This window comes from Rhinopithecus bieti, unplaced genomic scaffold, assembly GCF_001698545.2.
Source record: "Rhinopithecus bieti isolate Rb0 unplaced genomic scaffold, ASM169854v2 scaffold_30846, whole genome shotgun sequence".
In the NCBI taxonomy this organism is placed as follows: Eukaryota; Metazoa; Chordata; class Mammalia; order Primates; family Cercopithecidae; genus Rhinopithecus; species Rhinopithecus bieti.
Window position 1 is genome coordinate 4,377,142 of NW_016814438.1, and position 17,446 is coordinate 4,394,587.

The window sequence follows — 17,446 nt, forward strand, 5'->3', positions numbered from 1 at the left end:
ATAATAAATCTGAAATTTCAATAATAAATCTCACTTGTACAGAGTAGGAAACTACGGCTTAGCAAGATTTTTGTTCAAGGTCATTTGGCTAATAAATGACAGTGCTAGAACTTTAAATACCACAACCACCTGGTAAAAAGTGCTGTGGGTGTTGGTCTGGAACACACCCAGATAACCAGCCTCCCTGACTCCAAGGCCTGGGTCATTAACCTCTTCACCATTCTCCGTAGCTGGGTAAGTGAAGGAAGAGGGGAGGATATTGCTGACAGAATAAACTATATATAGAAGAGAAGAATGAGGACTTCAGGCATGGTTGGAGCCTGACATTTCTTTTTCCCGTGTGGATATCATGGTATTTGTGGACAGGGATTTGGCTGAAAAGTTTAGTTGAGGTAACAATAAGGAGTACCTTGCTTAACGTGGACTTCCATTAACAGGCCTCTGGTTGTCAGACAGGGACATCCATACCAGTGAGGATCATCAATGTGAAAGGCGTCATCAGTCTTAACTGGTTGGTAAGTAATTTGAAACATTAATTCTATATGAAAACAAATATAAATATATCATGGAGTAGAATGGAAAACTTACGAATTTTTAAGTTGAAGCCGAAGACTTCAAAGTTTTATTTTATTATTTTTTATTTTTTTGCTTTTGGTTGGCTTTTATGACAATCTCCTGGATCTCAAGGGTCTAGGTTTGATTCTCTCTCATTAGGAGCTCTTTATTGGAAAGTTTTAAAGTAGTAATCTATGAACAATAAGAATCTGATTGAGAATAACATGATTGATCAGATTTATTTAAAATGTTATTCCCCTCTAAGGAGATGCCATGATGCATAACCATGATAACAACAAAAATGTAGTCATGGCTTTTCTTTTACAGACCCTAGAGTGAAAATATATTAAATTTCACTGATGGTGTTGATTTAGGAAGAATATTAATGAGTGACAGCCATAGAAATAAAAAAATCTCCAAATCCGTTTTACTATAATATAAACTGACCTGTCTCAGAATATTTCTTGACACTGTTAGCCTGTTTTCCCAATACTAAAATAATCAGTTCAACTGGAGACAAGAATTACATGGAGAACTTCAGACAAAATTCATCAGCACACTGAATTTATCTCTATTCACACACAAATTCTGGCAACCTATAGAAGCTGCTCCAAACTGTACCTTATGAAATAGCAAAGGAAGTTGTCTGTTGTAGTTAGATTCCTAGAGGGAAAAAGATAAGATTAAAACCTGACAGCTTCTAAATGCAGTGTAGTATTCTGGATTGGATCTTAGAATACAAAAAGAACATTAGTGGAGAACTGGTGAAATTCAAATCCAGCCAGGAGTTTAACTAATAGTAATTTACCAGTGTAGGTTTCTTAGTTTTGACAAATGTATATGGTAATATTAGTGTTAGCTAAAAGTGGGTGAAAGATATATGGAAACTCTGTGCTCTATCTTTGCAACATTTTGTGAATCAAATTATTCCAAAATAAAACATTTATTAAAATATTTAAAACCATTGACTTCAATGTTATGAAAACAGAAATGTTTGTTGATTTGATACCAGGTCCCCAAATAATTTTTAAAACTATTGCAAGTTATGTTTAAAATTTCAAAAATTTTCACCTTCTTGCTTAGAGTATCATGAATGCCTTGTTCCTTCAATATTAAGAACTTTGTCATATTTATTAGACAGCTGATCTATTTCCATCAAGATATTTTAAGTTCGATATTCATTTTTAAATCCCCATTCTACTACGTGTGGCAGTTAAAAATGTTTAAGAGGTATGAGTATCTCTAATCTGTACTCCAGATACTGGGTTTGCATCCTTTCCTCCTGCCATAAAACACGTGCAATTATGATAGGAAAGCAGTGGTGAGGTGTTTTCTGCCTGTTGTATATTGCCAGTGAGTAAGGATGACAGGGAAGCTAACTAGGTTTTTCTTGCTCAGAGGGCAAGTGCTGGACAATGACACTGCAGAGGCCCATCCAGTGCACAAAGGTATGGTCTCCATGCTGTACTTTCTAGTCTGCCTTTTTTTGGGTAATTTATTCTTCAGTAATTGCTTATTCATTGACTTTTTCTGTAATTACTTTTTTTCGATTTGTTCATCAGCTTTTCTGATTGCCAAACAATGTGCTTTAAATTTGGTGAACTGACTCTGTGATGAATGATTATAAATGCACATATTATTTTCTCTTAAACATTTTTAAAGCTAATTTATCCACAACTTCCTGTTTGAACATTGCAGTCATTTAAATAGATTTAGGAAAAGGCAAACTCTATAACAATCTTTAGTTAAAGATGCATTTGGGACTTAAAACTTCAAGGGAATTAATCGCTGATTCACCTTGAAAGTACTCTGACAAATAACCTCTCTTTTACTTCCATGACTACAAAATTCTGCTGTTTTCAGATTAACCTAGGATAAAATTACTGTGTGCTTTATAAATTTTAGAATACTCCTGCAAAGGAGTTGATATTTCTTAAGATGAGGAAATGGAGGATTAGAAAGGTAAGTAACTACACACAGAAAATTTAGGGAAGATCATTAACTATTGGGTACTATGATCACTACCTGGATGATGGGATTAATTGTACTCCAAACCTTAGCATCATGCAATATACCCATGAAACAAACCTGCACATGTACCCTGTTGTATCACTTCATTTTCTCACTGCTAGAAAGACATACCTGAGACGGGGTAATTTATAAAGAAAGGAGATTTAACTGATTCACAGTTCCCCATGGCTGGAGAGGGCTCAGGAACCTTACAATCATGGCAGAAGGGGAAGAGGCAAGTCTTACATGGTGGCAGGTGAGTGAGAGTGACCAAGAACAGGGACAACTGCTTTATAAAACCATCAGATCTTGTGAGAACTCACTCAATATCATGAGAACAGCATGGGGGAAAATGCTCCCAGGGTCCAATCACCTCAACACCTAGGGATTCCAATTCAATATGAGATTTGGGTGGGGACACAAGGCTGAACCATATTGCCTCTGAATCTAAAATAAAATAAAAGTTTAAATGATTTTAAAAAACAAATGAATTTAGGGAAGATCAGGCATGAAACTTTGTATAGGAGGTACCTCTCAGCAGTGTGGATAGTGAGGTATAAAGATAGAGGTGATATCTCTCCCGACTTCTGGAATTTCAACTTTACTAATAGCACATATTAATTTAACAACCAAATATTTTCATAAAGCAAAATAAAATTACCTGATGATTGTGATTTTCTTGTTTCTTATGATGTTTGATCTATATACAATGGAATAATTTGTGGGTGTCTTTGCTTCTCAAATTATTTCCTGATTTCTGTCAATTGAATATTCAGTTCAGTCAATACTCCTTTGAATCAATTTTCTGATTTTCCTCTACCAGATTAGCCATCTAATATATCATTATTTTTCAATAATATTCAGACAAGAATATTTATTATATACCTACTCTGTGCCCAGAATTGTGGAAGGTACAGAATGATGGTAGGAATAAAAACTGACAATCAGCCAGGTGAAGTGACTCATGCCTGTAATCCCAGAACTTGGGAGGCTGAGGCAAGAGGATCTCTTGAGCTCAGGAGTTTGAGACCAGTCTGGGCAACATAGTGTAACCCCCATCTCTACAAAAAATTAGAAATTAGCTGGATATGGTGCTGTGTACTTGTGGTCCCAGCTACTTGGGAGGCTGAGGTGACAGAATAGTTTGAGCTCCAGAGGTCGAGGCTGTAGTGAGCCATGATTGTGCCATTGCACTGCAACCTGGGTGACAGAGCAAGGCATTGTCTCAAAAAAAAAAAAAAAAAAAAAAAAAACCACTCGAAGCCTAATAATGGATAATGTTTATTGAGTACTTATATGCTAGAGAGTATTTTCAAAGACTTACATGAATTACCTTATTTTATTTCTCACAATAACTCAATGAAGAAAACTATTATAATCCACCATTATATACTATATATTGTACACTGTTTATTATATTGTTAAATGATATAGCATAACATTTAATATTATATGATTGATAGATTATAATGATATGTAATATCAAATAGATATTGTACATAATTTTGTAGATAAGGAAATTAAATTTTAATGAATTAATTAAATAAAATTTAATTTCCTTATCTATGAAATTTTGAGACAGAGTCTCTCTCTGTTGCCCAGTCTGGGGTGCAGTGGTGTGATCACGGCTCACTGTAATCTCCATCTCCATGGCTCAAGTGATATTCCCACCTCAGCCTCCCAAGTAGCTGGGACTATAGGCATGTGCCAGTCTGCCTGGCTAATTTTTGTATGCACATATTTTTGATAGAGATAGGGCTTTGTCATGTTGCCCAGGCTGGTCTCAAACTCCTGGGCTCAAGTGATCCACCAGCCTTGGCCTCCCAAAGTGCTGGGACTACAGGTGTGAGCTACAGTGCCTGACTGGAAATTAAGTTTTAGAGAAATTAAGGAAATTGCCCAAGGTCAGATTGCTGATAAGTGACGGACAGGATTTGAATCCAGCATGTTAGACTCCAGAGCTTAATTGCTTAATTTTTTAGATGGCTTTCTGAGGGATTTACTGCATAGCTGGAGAGAGACAAGACACATACACCACACCCCAAAACCCCACCAAAAGCTGTACAAAATAGTACTGGACAAAAGTCATAGTTTATGCTTAGCCCCATGTCTGTCACTTCAAAGGCATGCATTTTAGGGTGTGGAATAGACTAAATAAGTGTCAAAGAGCATGGATCAGGGCCTTAGTGCTGTAGGAATTCAGATGAGATCAATGAGATGTAGTGTTGCTAAGAAAGGCCTTGTGAAAAAGGTGGACTTTCAGGCTGGAGCATGGCAATATTTAAATAGGAAAGTCCAAAACAGCATGAGCAAAGACCAAAGGTAACAGTGAGTCGTGGATGTATCTCCAACAGATAGGAGATCATTTGGCTTACACAATGAGTACATGCTGAGAAAGGTGAGAAATGTCAGAGAGGACAGGAAAGCCCTGAGACTGGTACCTTGGAAGCTTGACTCAGCAGTCTAGATTTAATGTGAGTGATGGTAATACTGGTGACAATAACAATAAACAATAAACAAGCTTTACAGTTGGCCTTGTGCTTTCAAAGACATAATCTTAATATATGTGTTTGTAGAATATTAATGTGGCAGAAAATGGATTGCAGTAGAGGATGCTTAGATTCAGTGAGGCTCATTAGGACATTACTATTAGCCAGAAGTGCAAAAAGGAGAGTTTGAGCTAGGGTCCGGGTAATTAAGGGGACCTGGAGAATGTAATAGCTATTAAATGTCTACTATGTGCCAAAGACATTAAATAAGCTGTGTTAATGTTCAAAAGAATTATATGTTATATATGGTATTCTGACATGAGCTCAAGGCCTGATTCCAACACTTACCAATTGTGTGACATTAGATAAGCTATTTAAATGTTCACTGCCTCATGTTGAGCATCTATCAAATGCCAGCATTGGACTAAGTCTAGGAAAAGAATGGTGAAATAAACAGTCACTGTGCTTGTACTTATGAAACTTATAGTCTATGAGGAAGACTGATATTAATATGTAAATATATAGTTTTCCATTGGTGCATTAAAAGTTACCACCAATTTAGTGGCTTAAAACCATCAATCAATCACTTAAAAAAATCCCAGTAGTTTATTTCTCACAGCTCTGTAGTTCTGAAGTCCAGACTGGCTCAGCTTGTTTCTGTGCTCCTGGTTTCACAAGACAGAAATCAAGGTATCTGTTACCTGGGCTCTTATTGGATGGCTTTGGGAAGAATTGGCTTCTGAGCTCATTGAGATTGTTGGCAGAATCTAGTCGCTTGTGGTTGTGGGACTGAGGCCCCTGTTTTCTTACTGGCTGTCCACTGGGGGCCTCCCTTAACTCTGGCAGAACTCTCTCCAGTCCGAGCACCCAGGCCCCTGTATCTCAGAGGCAGCACGGCAGGCCAAATCCTTCTCACACTTGGAATCTCTGATTTCTCTTTATACCACAGCTCTCTGACATCCTCCTTTACTTCCATCTAGAGAGTGTTCTTTCCTTTTAAGATCTTCTGACTAGATTGGATCCACCTGGATAACTCAGGATACACGTTGTATTTTAAAGTCCATAACCTTAATTCCAACTGCCAAGTCCCTTTTACCATGTAACATAACATATCACAAATTCCAGACATTAGAACATCTCACAGTGGGGGAGGGAAGTGTGTGTGTGTGCGTGTGTATGTGTGTGTAAGGGATAGAGGACATTATTTGGCTTACCAAAACTTCCAAAATATATCACAAATATGCTTAGTTATCTTTATTTCCACAGCCCCAAACCGGTCTTTCATATGGACTGTTACAATAGACCAAATTAGTCTTCCATTTAGACTATTCCCGTGGACTTCTAAACAGTTTATCTGCTTTCGTTCTTGCCCTTTTCTAATCCTTTCTCAAGGAGCAACCATAGTGATCCTCTAAAATATGTTGCTCAGGTCCTGTCTCTCTACAGCTTCCATTGTTCTGACAGCCAAGTTCCTCATTCTGACCACACAGACTTGTGGGACTGACATCTTTTTTCTTCTTCAGCCTTTTTTTGTTTCACTCTACCTTCACTTCATCGGGCTGAAGTAACAATAACCTACTTGTAGTTTCTTGTATAGACCAGTATTTTCTCACTCCTGAGTCTTTGCCCATCTAGAATTCTATGTCCATGGTGCTTCCTCCACTATCCTACCTCTTCCCAACAACCTAGTTTTAGCTTTCTCCATTCTTTTTCCATCAGTTCTGAACTTAAAAATCTTTCTGTTGACATCTCATTAGAAATTGGTCCCCACATGTTTCATATATCATACTCTCCCCGTTCATAATGTCGATTTGTAATGATAACATAATTAAACACAGCACTTACTTTATACCAGGCATTGTTCTAAAAACTTTAAATATAGTAACTCATTTAATTTTCTCAAGAATCTTATGAGGTAAGTACTATTATTACCTTCATTTTACAGGCGAAGAAACTGAAGCACAGAGTTGTTAAATAACTTGTCCTAAATGACAGCTAATAGGTAGAAGAACCAAAAGAATCCAGCTCCATAGTCTACCCTCCTAACGAATACGTAACATTGCTATTATCTCTAATGAGGTATGCATGTGTTTTCTTAGTGTGGTTGGTAGAATAACGTCCTCCCAAAGCAGTCCATACTTCAATCCCAAAACCTGTGAATGTCACAAAGCATGACAAAAATGAGTTTTGTAGATGCAATTAAGGTTATCACTCAGCTGGCTTTAAGGAAAAGTATACTTAATTATCCAGGCAAGTCGAGCAAATTACATAGGCCCTTCAAAAGCAAAGAATTGTGTCCAGCTGGAAGCTAAGAGATGCAAGGGAAAAGGAAATCAGAGAGATTCAAGGGATGAGGGAGACTGAAGTCATGGTTATTGGAGGGTCCATTTGGAAAGCATATGAAGAAGGAATGCTGTGTTCAGGAGCAAAGACTGGCCACCAGAATTAACAAGGAAACTGTGACCTCAGTCCTAACCACAAGGAACTGAACTCAGCCAACACTTTAAATGAACTTAGAAAAGGATTCATCCGGCCAGGCGCGGTGGCTCAAGCCTGTAATCCCAGCACTTTGGGAGGCCGAGACGGGCGGATCACGAGGTCAGGAGATCGAGACCATCCTGGCTAACACGGTGAAACCCCGTCTCTACTAAAATACAAAAAACTAGCCGGGCGAGGTGGCGGCGCCTGTAGTCCCAGCTACTCCGGAGGCTGAGGCAGGAGAATGGCGTGAACCCGGGAGGCGGAGCTTGCAGTGAGCTGAGATCTGGCCACTGCACTCCAGCCTGGGTGACAGAGCGAGACTCCATCTCAAAAAAAAAAAAAAGAAAAGGATTCATCCACAAAGCCTCCAGAAGAAAACACATTCCTGCCAACACCTTCATGTTAGTCTTATGAGACTCTAAGCTGAGAACTAGCTGAGTCGTGTTGTACCCAGACTTCTGACCTTCAAAACTGTAAGATAATAAATAATTGGGTGTTGTTTTAAGCTGCAGCATTTGCTTTGATTTGCTATATTAGCCATAGAAAACTAATATAGAGGTTAAATAATCAGGGCTTAGTTATGACTGGAAGTAGGAGAAATGAAGAAATGGGGAGTGCTAATAATAAAGACTAGCATTGAGAAACTTGGATGTCATTATTTAGTCAACAGAATTTGGGGGGGATATTCAGTTGAGGGAAGGATTTAGAGCTCAGAAGTTCTTTGTTAAATATATTGTTTGAAATATGTAAACCTGGTAGTCAGATATATCAGTTTAGAGCCCATAGACAGGTCCTGGGTTTAGAACATGCATTTAGGAGTCATTGACATGCAGCATCATTGCTTAATCTATATACCTGACAGTAGTACTAGTCATGGTGAAGGGTTGCTATGAGACACAAATGGCATGATGTGTATACAGTACTAGAGCAGTGCCTAGAATTTGATAAGTGCCCAATAAATGTTTGGTATTATGATTTCAAATTTATTTATGAGGAAACTGATGCTCATAAAGTTTCAGAAACTTGCCAATGTGTCTGGAAAATGGTGGAGCCAAGACTTCAACCTAGATCTGCCCATTATGCAGTTTGTTCTCTTTCTCCTGTGCCATAGGAGATAGTAAGTCTTCATTCAAACATGTAGAAGCATCCCTAGGTATTTTCTTTAGTTGTCAGGGTTCTTGGTTAGAAACATGAGAAACCAAATCTGACTAATTGAATTGGAGAAACGAATGCATTGGGTGCCTTATAGAATCCCAGAAAAGCTGGGAAACTACGCTAAGAAAATGAGCAGAAACCAAGGGAAGCTGGGAGGCAGGAACCAGCCAGAACTATTGGATGAGGGCACCTCTGCTACCAACTGGAACTAGGCTGTGTGGTGGGTACTGTCACCACCAAAGGCTCTGGATGCTGGTTATACTTGTGGTCACTGCCAGTCTTGATCTTGAATGTTGTAGCTATTATTTCTGAAGTGTTTGGAATAAACTCCCTACTGTCTCTACTTTCTTTGATTCATTCCCTCCATATTAAGCCCTGGCTTAGGGCATTTTAGCAAGGATTCTGTTATGGGCCAAATCGTGTGTCCTCACTTCCCCCCATTGAAGTTCTAACCCCTAGTACATCATAATGTAACCTGTTTTAGACATAAGGTCTTTACAGAACTAATTAAGTTAAAATAAAGTTTTTAGGGTCAGCCCTAATTCAGTATGACTGCTATCCATATCAGAAATAAAATTTTGTCATAGTCATATACAAAGGGAAGATCATGTGAAGATAGAGGGAGATGTCCATCTGCAAGCTGAAGAAACAGACCTGGAGCTGGTCTTTCCCTCACAGCCTCAGAAGGAAGCAAAACCTCTGCTAACACCTTTATCTTAGACTTCCATTTTCTACAACTGTGGGAAAATAAAAGCTACCCAGTCTATGTATTTATTATGGCAGCTCCTAGCAAACTAATACAAATATGAAGGAAATTCACATAGTAATCTTCTTTGTCTGATTCTTCAATTTTACCAATTGACATCCAGGACATCTTTTCTTCTCAGCATTAGAATCGGGTCCAGGACACCAAATATAGCTTTTAACCTATACTTTTTCTTCAACAAGTCTCAAAATATCTACATAATACACAGTCATAATAATGTGGGAGAAGCTTTCTAGAATAATGCAATTTCCCCTATGTAAGGAATGCTAATGAGCAGATTCTTCATATTAGAAAACTGGCTATAAGACTAATAATTGTGCTAGTTATGGTAAAGAATTGTTATGGTAAAGTCTTTAAGAAAGACTTGAACCCTTCAGACAATTTCACCTCTGAAACACTACATTGAACACTAACTTTGGGTTTTTGTACAAACAATTGTGTAGTTAGATGACTAAATACATTTCTCTTTAATCTGTCCTTTCTCTGACATTCCTTTTTCTGGCAAATAAAAGTTCTGTCTACCTGATTTCTCAGTCCAGAAACCTGACTATGTTTTTTTTTTTTTTTTTTTTTTTTTTTACTTTCTGATTCACCTTCCCCATTCAATTAATCATTGTGTGCTGTTGACTCCAGTACCTAAAGCAGTAATCTACCCCATCCATTTTTCTCATGCCCTTTGCTACTATCTGAGCTCAGCATACCATCATCTGTCCCCAAAATTACCACCACAAAATCCCAATTGTTTTCCTTGATTCCAGGGATCATTCCTCCAATCTTTCCTGCATACTCTAGCTAGAGTCTTCTATGCGGCAGGGTGGTTCTGGAGAGCATTTAAATCCTTCACTGGTTTTCCACGGCCCTCAGGATAAAGCATAGGAATTTTACAGCATAGTTTACTCAGTTCTTGACTATCTCTCTAGTCTTTGCCTCCTTCTGTGATCTTACCTTTTCTTTTTCCCCCAGTCCTATGCTCTGCTCTGACCATAACACCAACATTAAATTTCTTTTTGTACTCATTGTCTCCAGGATTTTGTACTTTAAATTCCCATGGTCTGGAAATTGTCACTCACTCTTTCTTCCTAGAACTCCCATTTTAATGAAAAGTTTTTATTTAGATGTCAGATCTCAGTGCCTCACTTACTAGGTGAATCACACTATGCAAATTACTTAGTCTTATGCTTCGGCTTTCTCATCTGTAAAATGGGGATATCAAAGAATTCTCTACAATGGGCCATTGTGCAGAATAACAGAATTAAGTTTTATAAAATGTTTATGATAGCCAAGTGACCATTGCGAGCACTCAAGAAATGGTAGTTATTGCTATTTTTTAATGCCATTCTCTTTGAGCATGATTTCCTTATCATACCACTCCTGAACTCAAAACTGAGTTTGGAATGCTTCCTGCATACTTACATAGCTCCCTGCATTTTCTCCATGTTAGCTCATATACATTGTTTAAAGTGTTGGTTGCTTGTCTGTGAGCTCCATGAGGGTACATTTGTATTCCTTATGTAAAGAACAATGTGGATACCTAATGCATTTTTCTTAAATGAATGAGATTCTTCTATTTTCAGTTCTTCCAGAAGAGGCATCAAGTGTGATCTATAATCTACTCTGGTAGGCAACATCTAGAGCTCTAGAAAGTTTTTCTAACCTTCTAGATCTGCATGAGCCATAAGTATTAAGCAAAAGATTAGAGAGATACAGCAGTGGTATGGTATAAGTGTCATAAGCAGTGATTTAACTACTGGACCAAATTAAACTAATGTTTACTGAGAATCAGTTTGGTGCTAGTCAATTATTATCACTCAGTCTTCACAAATATCAAATGAGTCAAGCATCATTTTACTTATTTTATACATAGGCTATCTATGTACTTGATCTATATAAATAAGAATCAAGCATACTATGGGTTTTTTGCTCGAAGTCACACAGACAGTGTTCCTTTGAAGCTAATTCTTGACTAAAGTCTTTTCATTTTCCATCTTACCGAGATGGATAGCCATTCACCTAAGGGAAAGGCAGTGATGACAACATGAAATATTACACATATATATAATAATATTTGGAGATTTTGTTGACATACAGGATTCCAAATTATTAGTTTCTTGTCTTCTTGTGAATTGATCTTTCTGAAAATTACCTGCTCTTAAGCAATCAGAGTTTAACTCTTAGTAAGTTTTTAATAAATACTTGGTTACTGTTTCATGTGTGAATGTTGCTTAATACCTTGTGATACATGTGCAGCACTTCCCAATAAAACAATATAGGAAGAAATGCTTACTTTTTTTTTTTTTTTTTTTTTTTTTTTTGATGGAGTCTCACTCTTTTGCCCAGGCTGGAGTGCAGTGGTGCAATCTCAGCTCATTGCAAGCTTTGCCTCCCGGGTTCATGCCATTCTCCTGCCTCAGCCTCCCAAGTAGCTGGGACTGCAGGCACCCGCCACCATATTTGGCTAATTTTTTTGTATTTTTAGTAGAGACAGAGTTTCCCCATATTAGCCAGGATGGTCTTGATTTCCTGACCTCGTGATCCGCCCGCCTCAACCTCCCAAAGTGCTGGGATTGCAGGCGTGAGCCACCGCGCCTGGCCTACTTACATTCATTTTTATGCAACAACCAGCCTCAGGAATTAGCAGCTACTTTTTAACAGAAATCGTTCTTAACTAATGAGTTCAATCTTTCTCGAGTTGGTATTAAGGTGGCTTTGTGAAATCTGCCTCTTTTGGAGGGGCAATTATACCTAACAGTAATTGAGCTCTCTCGAGAAAGCTGAATGGTCTTGTTGCCTTTATCAAGGAGAAGCATTCATCTTGCACAAACCTTTTCTGGGTTAAATAAAACGCCAGTGATGTGGGTGTATCTGAACCCCATGGTGGGCATTCGTCACTTCATATTTCTATGTTTTAATTCAAATCCTACACTGTGGAAACAACATATGACATCCTGAAATAGTTCTGCCAACTCATCCTCTGTTAACTTTAAAAATATCTAACATTTACTGACTGCTTACTATGTGCTGACACTGTGTAAAACTCATTACTGTCATCATCTTACTTAATGCTCATAACAACCTTGGTGAATTTGAATGTATTCTCCATTTCACAGGTAACTTGTTCAGACTGCCTCAGCCAGTAAGAGGCATAGCTGAGAATCTAATCTAGGCTGTATCACTGCAAAGTCCATGTTCCTAATCACTATGCTATGTTACTTTAGTAAAGTGTGCTACTATCCATCGGACACAAGAGAGATGTTAAACCGGAGTAATTTTATTCTAGTCAGAGGCCTAGTGAAAGATCCTTTATTTAATGCTTTTTGTACATTTTGCTGCTAGAAAGTAAATTCCTAGTGCTTTTATTGTCTCTACCTGTTACTTATAAATGTGTTAATAGATTTTAGTCTTGTGTTCTTTGATCAGGGACCATCTTTTATACTTCATGGGTATCTCCAAGTATGTAATGCATTGCTTTGCAGTTGAAAACATAGAATAATGCTTTGCTAATTAAAGTAAATGACCAGAGATGTTGCAGAAAGTCAGGATTCAGACAGATAGTGGTCTACATGGGTCTAGAATTTGACCTGTGTTCATCAAATGCACAGGAGTATACATAGGCTATATTTGGCTGCTTTCTAATTATAGGTTGCCTGACTTTTCAGTTGTTCTTTTTCAGTGACATAGGATGAACAAATCAATCAAGCTATGCTTCTTTAATTACAGTGTACCAAAACCAACTTAAGTAGAGGGAGCAAAATTACACGATTTAAGTTACTTTGTAACACATCAAAGAAAAAACCATCTGTATTACATTTTTAACTGTCAAACTTATCAGCAGAAGCAGAATAATTTTTATGTGCTTGAGAAATAGCTGAACAAACTCCTTTAATATGATGTATTGGAAAAGCAATGAAGTAGAAGATAGAGATTTATCTGAATTGGATGCTAAGAAATTTAGGGAAAATTTCTCCAGCAACCTCCATTCATGTTAACTTACTGATAATTGGGATACCATAAACTGGATGAAACTCTGGAGTATAATAAGAGTGAACCTTCATTTGGCCAGTAAAGAGAAATCTTTTTATCTGTCCTGCATATCAGCAGGTTTCCGTCAGATTAGTTGTGGCAATGCATGTGCTACTGGTTTCAAAAGTACAGAGGATGAAAACAAAAGAACAAGACTAGATCTCATTATATAGACCAGTGAGCCCATGTAATATTATTAGGGAAACTGGGCCCTCAGCAACAGGAAAATATTGCAAATTATTTTACATGAAGAAGGCTCTATTTGTGGCTACTATTTGGTGGAAAGGAGAGAGAAAGGAGACATAGAAAAAGAAGCAGCAGAAGACAAGTGATAACAAATAAAAGGAAGAGTTGAGAAGGTGTTGAAGTTACAAGTGAAAATTAATGGTCACTGCCAGATGGCTTACTGAAGTTTTTTGGCATTCAAGCTAAAGAAGAGAAATAAATCCCCTATTTGCTTGGTGAAATTATGAAACATGGGGAGTCATGATGGGTCTTGGATTTTGGAGTAAGCAAATAGCATAAAACTAAGGTGCCTAAGTGGTAACTAATTTGGACTCTGGTTCTCTGAAAGTTGGTAATTGGGATTTTGCTAAGTGTTCACCAAAATGATCTCTCTACAAAGTCCAGTGGAATGATGGACTACTTGTTCAACCAGGGTAACACAGGTCCTACACACATGGAATCAATAGCTCAGCATCCTGGTAGGAAAGCTTATTTTGCAACATTTTATACTAATACTAAATTAACGTAGTATGTGTTATAGTTTAACCCAGTGATATAAATCTATTTTAAGAGTTTTTGTCTCATAATACTGAACTTTGTAGGAGTTCCCAAAGACAGAAGTGTGTTCAAATGAGATTACCATAAAAAGTAATGTAAAATTACTGGTGAATATGGATGTTTCTAATTTGTAAGACATATAGAAATCTTTTAGCTTTATAGACACACCTCTACACAGGGTGGTTCAAATTAAAGCACTACTATTAGTATACATTTTCATTTTATTACACTTTGTTATTTTTAACCCATATTAATAACATCTTTCCCCTGGTCACTAAGGAACAGCTGTAGAGCATAGTGATTAAGGTTCGTATTACAGGTATTAAGCGTGACAACTCTGAAACCAGACTGTCTAAGTCAAATCCAAATTCCATCATTCCTGGCTCCTTAGTCACTCTGAGCCTCGTGTGCATTGTCTGTGAAATAGTAACAAAACAGTTGATCATCTTTTTGGTGTTCCTGTGAGGACTAAATGAGTGAATAGTGAGTATTTAGAATAGTGAGTATTTAGAATAGTGAGTATTTAGAATAGTGCCTGGTACATATATTTTTAAAATATCAGTGATATGGTTTGGCTGTGTCCACACCCAAATCTCGTCTTGAATTGTAGTTCCCACAATTCCCATGTGTCATGAGAGGGACCAAGTGGGAAGTAATTTAATCATGAGGGCTGTTACCCTCATACTGTTTCCATGATAGTGAGTGAGTTCTCACAAGATCTGATGGTTTTACAAGGGACTTTTCCCCCTTTGCTTGACACTTCTTCTTCCTGCTGCCATGTGAAGAAGGACATGTTTGCTTCCCCTTCCACCATGACTCAGCATGAGAACGGACTAACACAATCAGCTGTCATTACTATTGTGCTCAAGAGATTATACTTCATACTTAATCATTATAATTTCTGAAGGGTTCAAATTTTTGTCTCAATTTTATTTGCCTACCACTCATCTGCTAGTATCCCTTCCAACAGAAGAGTGTGTATTCTCTGTTTATTACAGATTTCCTTGAAGAATTTTTCTGAGTTTGGATGTTTGTCTGAAGACCAGTCCACCCACAGACCAGAAACAGTCTTGAGTTTCAGATATCTGTGCCTGTTTCTCAGAATGTACAACCTGATCTGACATGAAAAAAACTCATTGTTTACAGGTGAACACATCCAGATACCTTGGAGGATAAAGAGTGCTAACTGATTGGATATAAAGACAAAAAGTATGAACCAGAATGTCCTGGGCAACATGGGATGCATAGTCACTCCACCTGTAATTTACTCCTGCTTTCTGTTAAGGGACATTTGGAGAATATGAACATTTGGAGTAGTTTTATATTCTCTGAGATTCACTTGGCTGAGTGTTATCTTTTCCTCCCTTTATTTTATCTTATTTTCTTCTTCTTGCTATTTTTTTGTTCTATTTTTCTTTGAAACACTTTGTCACAGAAAGGGAAGGGAGTAAGATTCAGAGACTGAAAGATGCAATTATCTTTGTATAACCTGACGTTTTTGCCATTAAAGTAGAATTTGAGAAGTGTCATGGATGAGTAAAGAAAAACATATCAGAGAGGCTACTTACAAAAGAAAAGAAATTTCAGCAGGTTACTAGACCAGAATAAGTAATGTGAAGGGAGATGACATGGAAACCCACAGCACTAGTGAAGGACAAGAATTTCCCTAGAGAAGAGACAATGGAGCATCATTAATCTGTGTCACTGAGAGACAAAGGGATAAAAAGGAAAAAATAAGATATAAAAATGTATGTGCTGAGTTTGGGAGGAGGGTTTCAGGAGACAAGTTGAAATTCTGGAGTCCAAGTAAAGTTCTGCAGATGGCTCCAAGGCCTACCTCATTTGATATCATCTAAAGCCCGAAGGTGCCTCTTGCGCAGTTGGAGAGGGGCCTTCATTGTACTTGAAATCTCAACAACTACTAATTAGTATCTGGGAAATTAATTTATGCCATAAATGCTTTTAAAATTGTGCGTATCCAAAATCTCTAATGATCTGTGAACTGCACAAATAAATGTGTTCTTTAATCACCCCTTAACAAAAATTAGCTTGTTCGTTATTTTCTACTTGATGTTTGCATATTATCTGTATTTTAACCTGACTTTCCTGGAAAGATTACCTCAGTAGTCCTTTCACTAGCACTCAAGTGCTCCTCACTAGACAAAATAAATCCCCCCCATGCACACGCACATGCACACACACACACATGCACACACACACGCATCCTCTTTTATAAAAAATGTTTGAAAAACACATTTTTTATAAAAGGTGTGAAATTTGTCTTAATGAGAAGTGCAGAACTGGTCAGGTTGGGCTTTGCAGCCGTGGAAACAAGCTGTAGGGGAAAATGTTGACTGAAATAAGCAGAATGGGGGCTCTAGTGAGGGGCTATATTCAATCCCTCCCACAGGATCTAGACATATTTTATTTTCTCAGCTCCCAGATTCATTCTTTACACAGCTCTTTGGGCCCTGTTGAGAAGTGCTGAGAGGCAGGCAGCACAGACCATGTGTTGATGCACACGTTTTGTTTGCATCCGCTTATGTCTACCTCTCTGAGTAGCATGCTGGTCAGAGGTGAGGTGAGCATCTTTCATTGGAAGCCTAGTCTACATATGTTCCAAACAGTCACAACCTGACACTTTTCTCCTTATGTAGACTTTTACTGGCTAATCTTCTGATAGAATTACTTTGGTTCCTTTTTCCTTCAGTTTTTCTTGTTGGAGGTTATGATGGGCAGGTAAAGTACTAAGAGGTTTTACAGATCTGCCCAGATAAGAAGGGACCATGTGTTAGTGTTGCTGCATAGTTACCTAGAAATTACTCAGAAGTTGAACATTTACTGTCTCTGCTACCTCACCAAGGCAAGGGGGTTGGGCCTTAAGTGCTTCTAATTGACTAATACATACATCAATAGTTCATGCTAAGAAAAAGGAAGCACTACTCTTGGAATCAAAAGACCCAGATTGAAATCTCAGCTCCATAGCTTACTTATGAGATAATTTTATATGTGTTATTTAAACACTTCAAACCTAAATTTGCTTGTACAAGTAACCTCTGTACTACTTTGCAAGGCTGTTGTGAGGATTAAATGAGAAAATGAATGAGAAAATATTTTAGTAACTGCAAAACATGATACGAAAATCAAGTATAGTTCTAAGCAAGGGTTCTAAGTCAAAGATTTATAT

The 17,446-nt window shown here is 37.7% G+C and overlaps 1 long non-coding RNA gene across 1 annotated transcript; it reads left to right on the top strand.

The window, feature by feature from the left end:
* Positions 1 to 434: 434 nt before the first annotated feature.
* On the top strand, positions 435 to 15,804 carry LOC108514565 (uncharacterized). The gene is made up of 3 exons (XR_001881244.1): positions 435 to 515; positions 1,954 to 2,003; positions 15,258 to 15,804. It is a non-coding gene; the product is annotated as an uncharacterized LOC108514565 (long non-coding RNA).
* Positions 15,805 to 17,446: the final 1,642 nt, after the last annotated feature.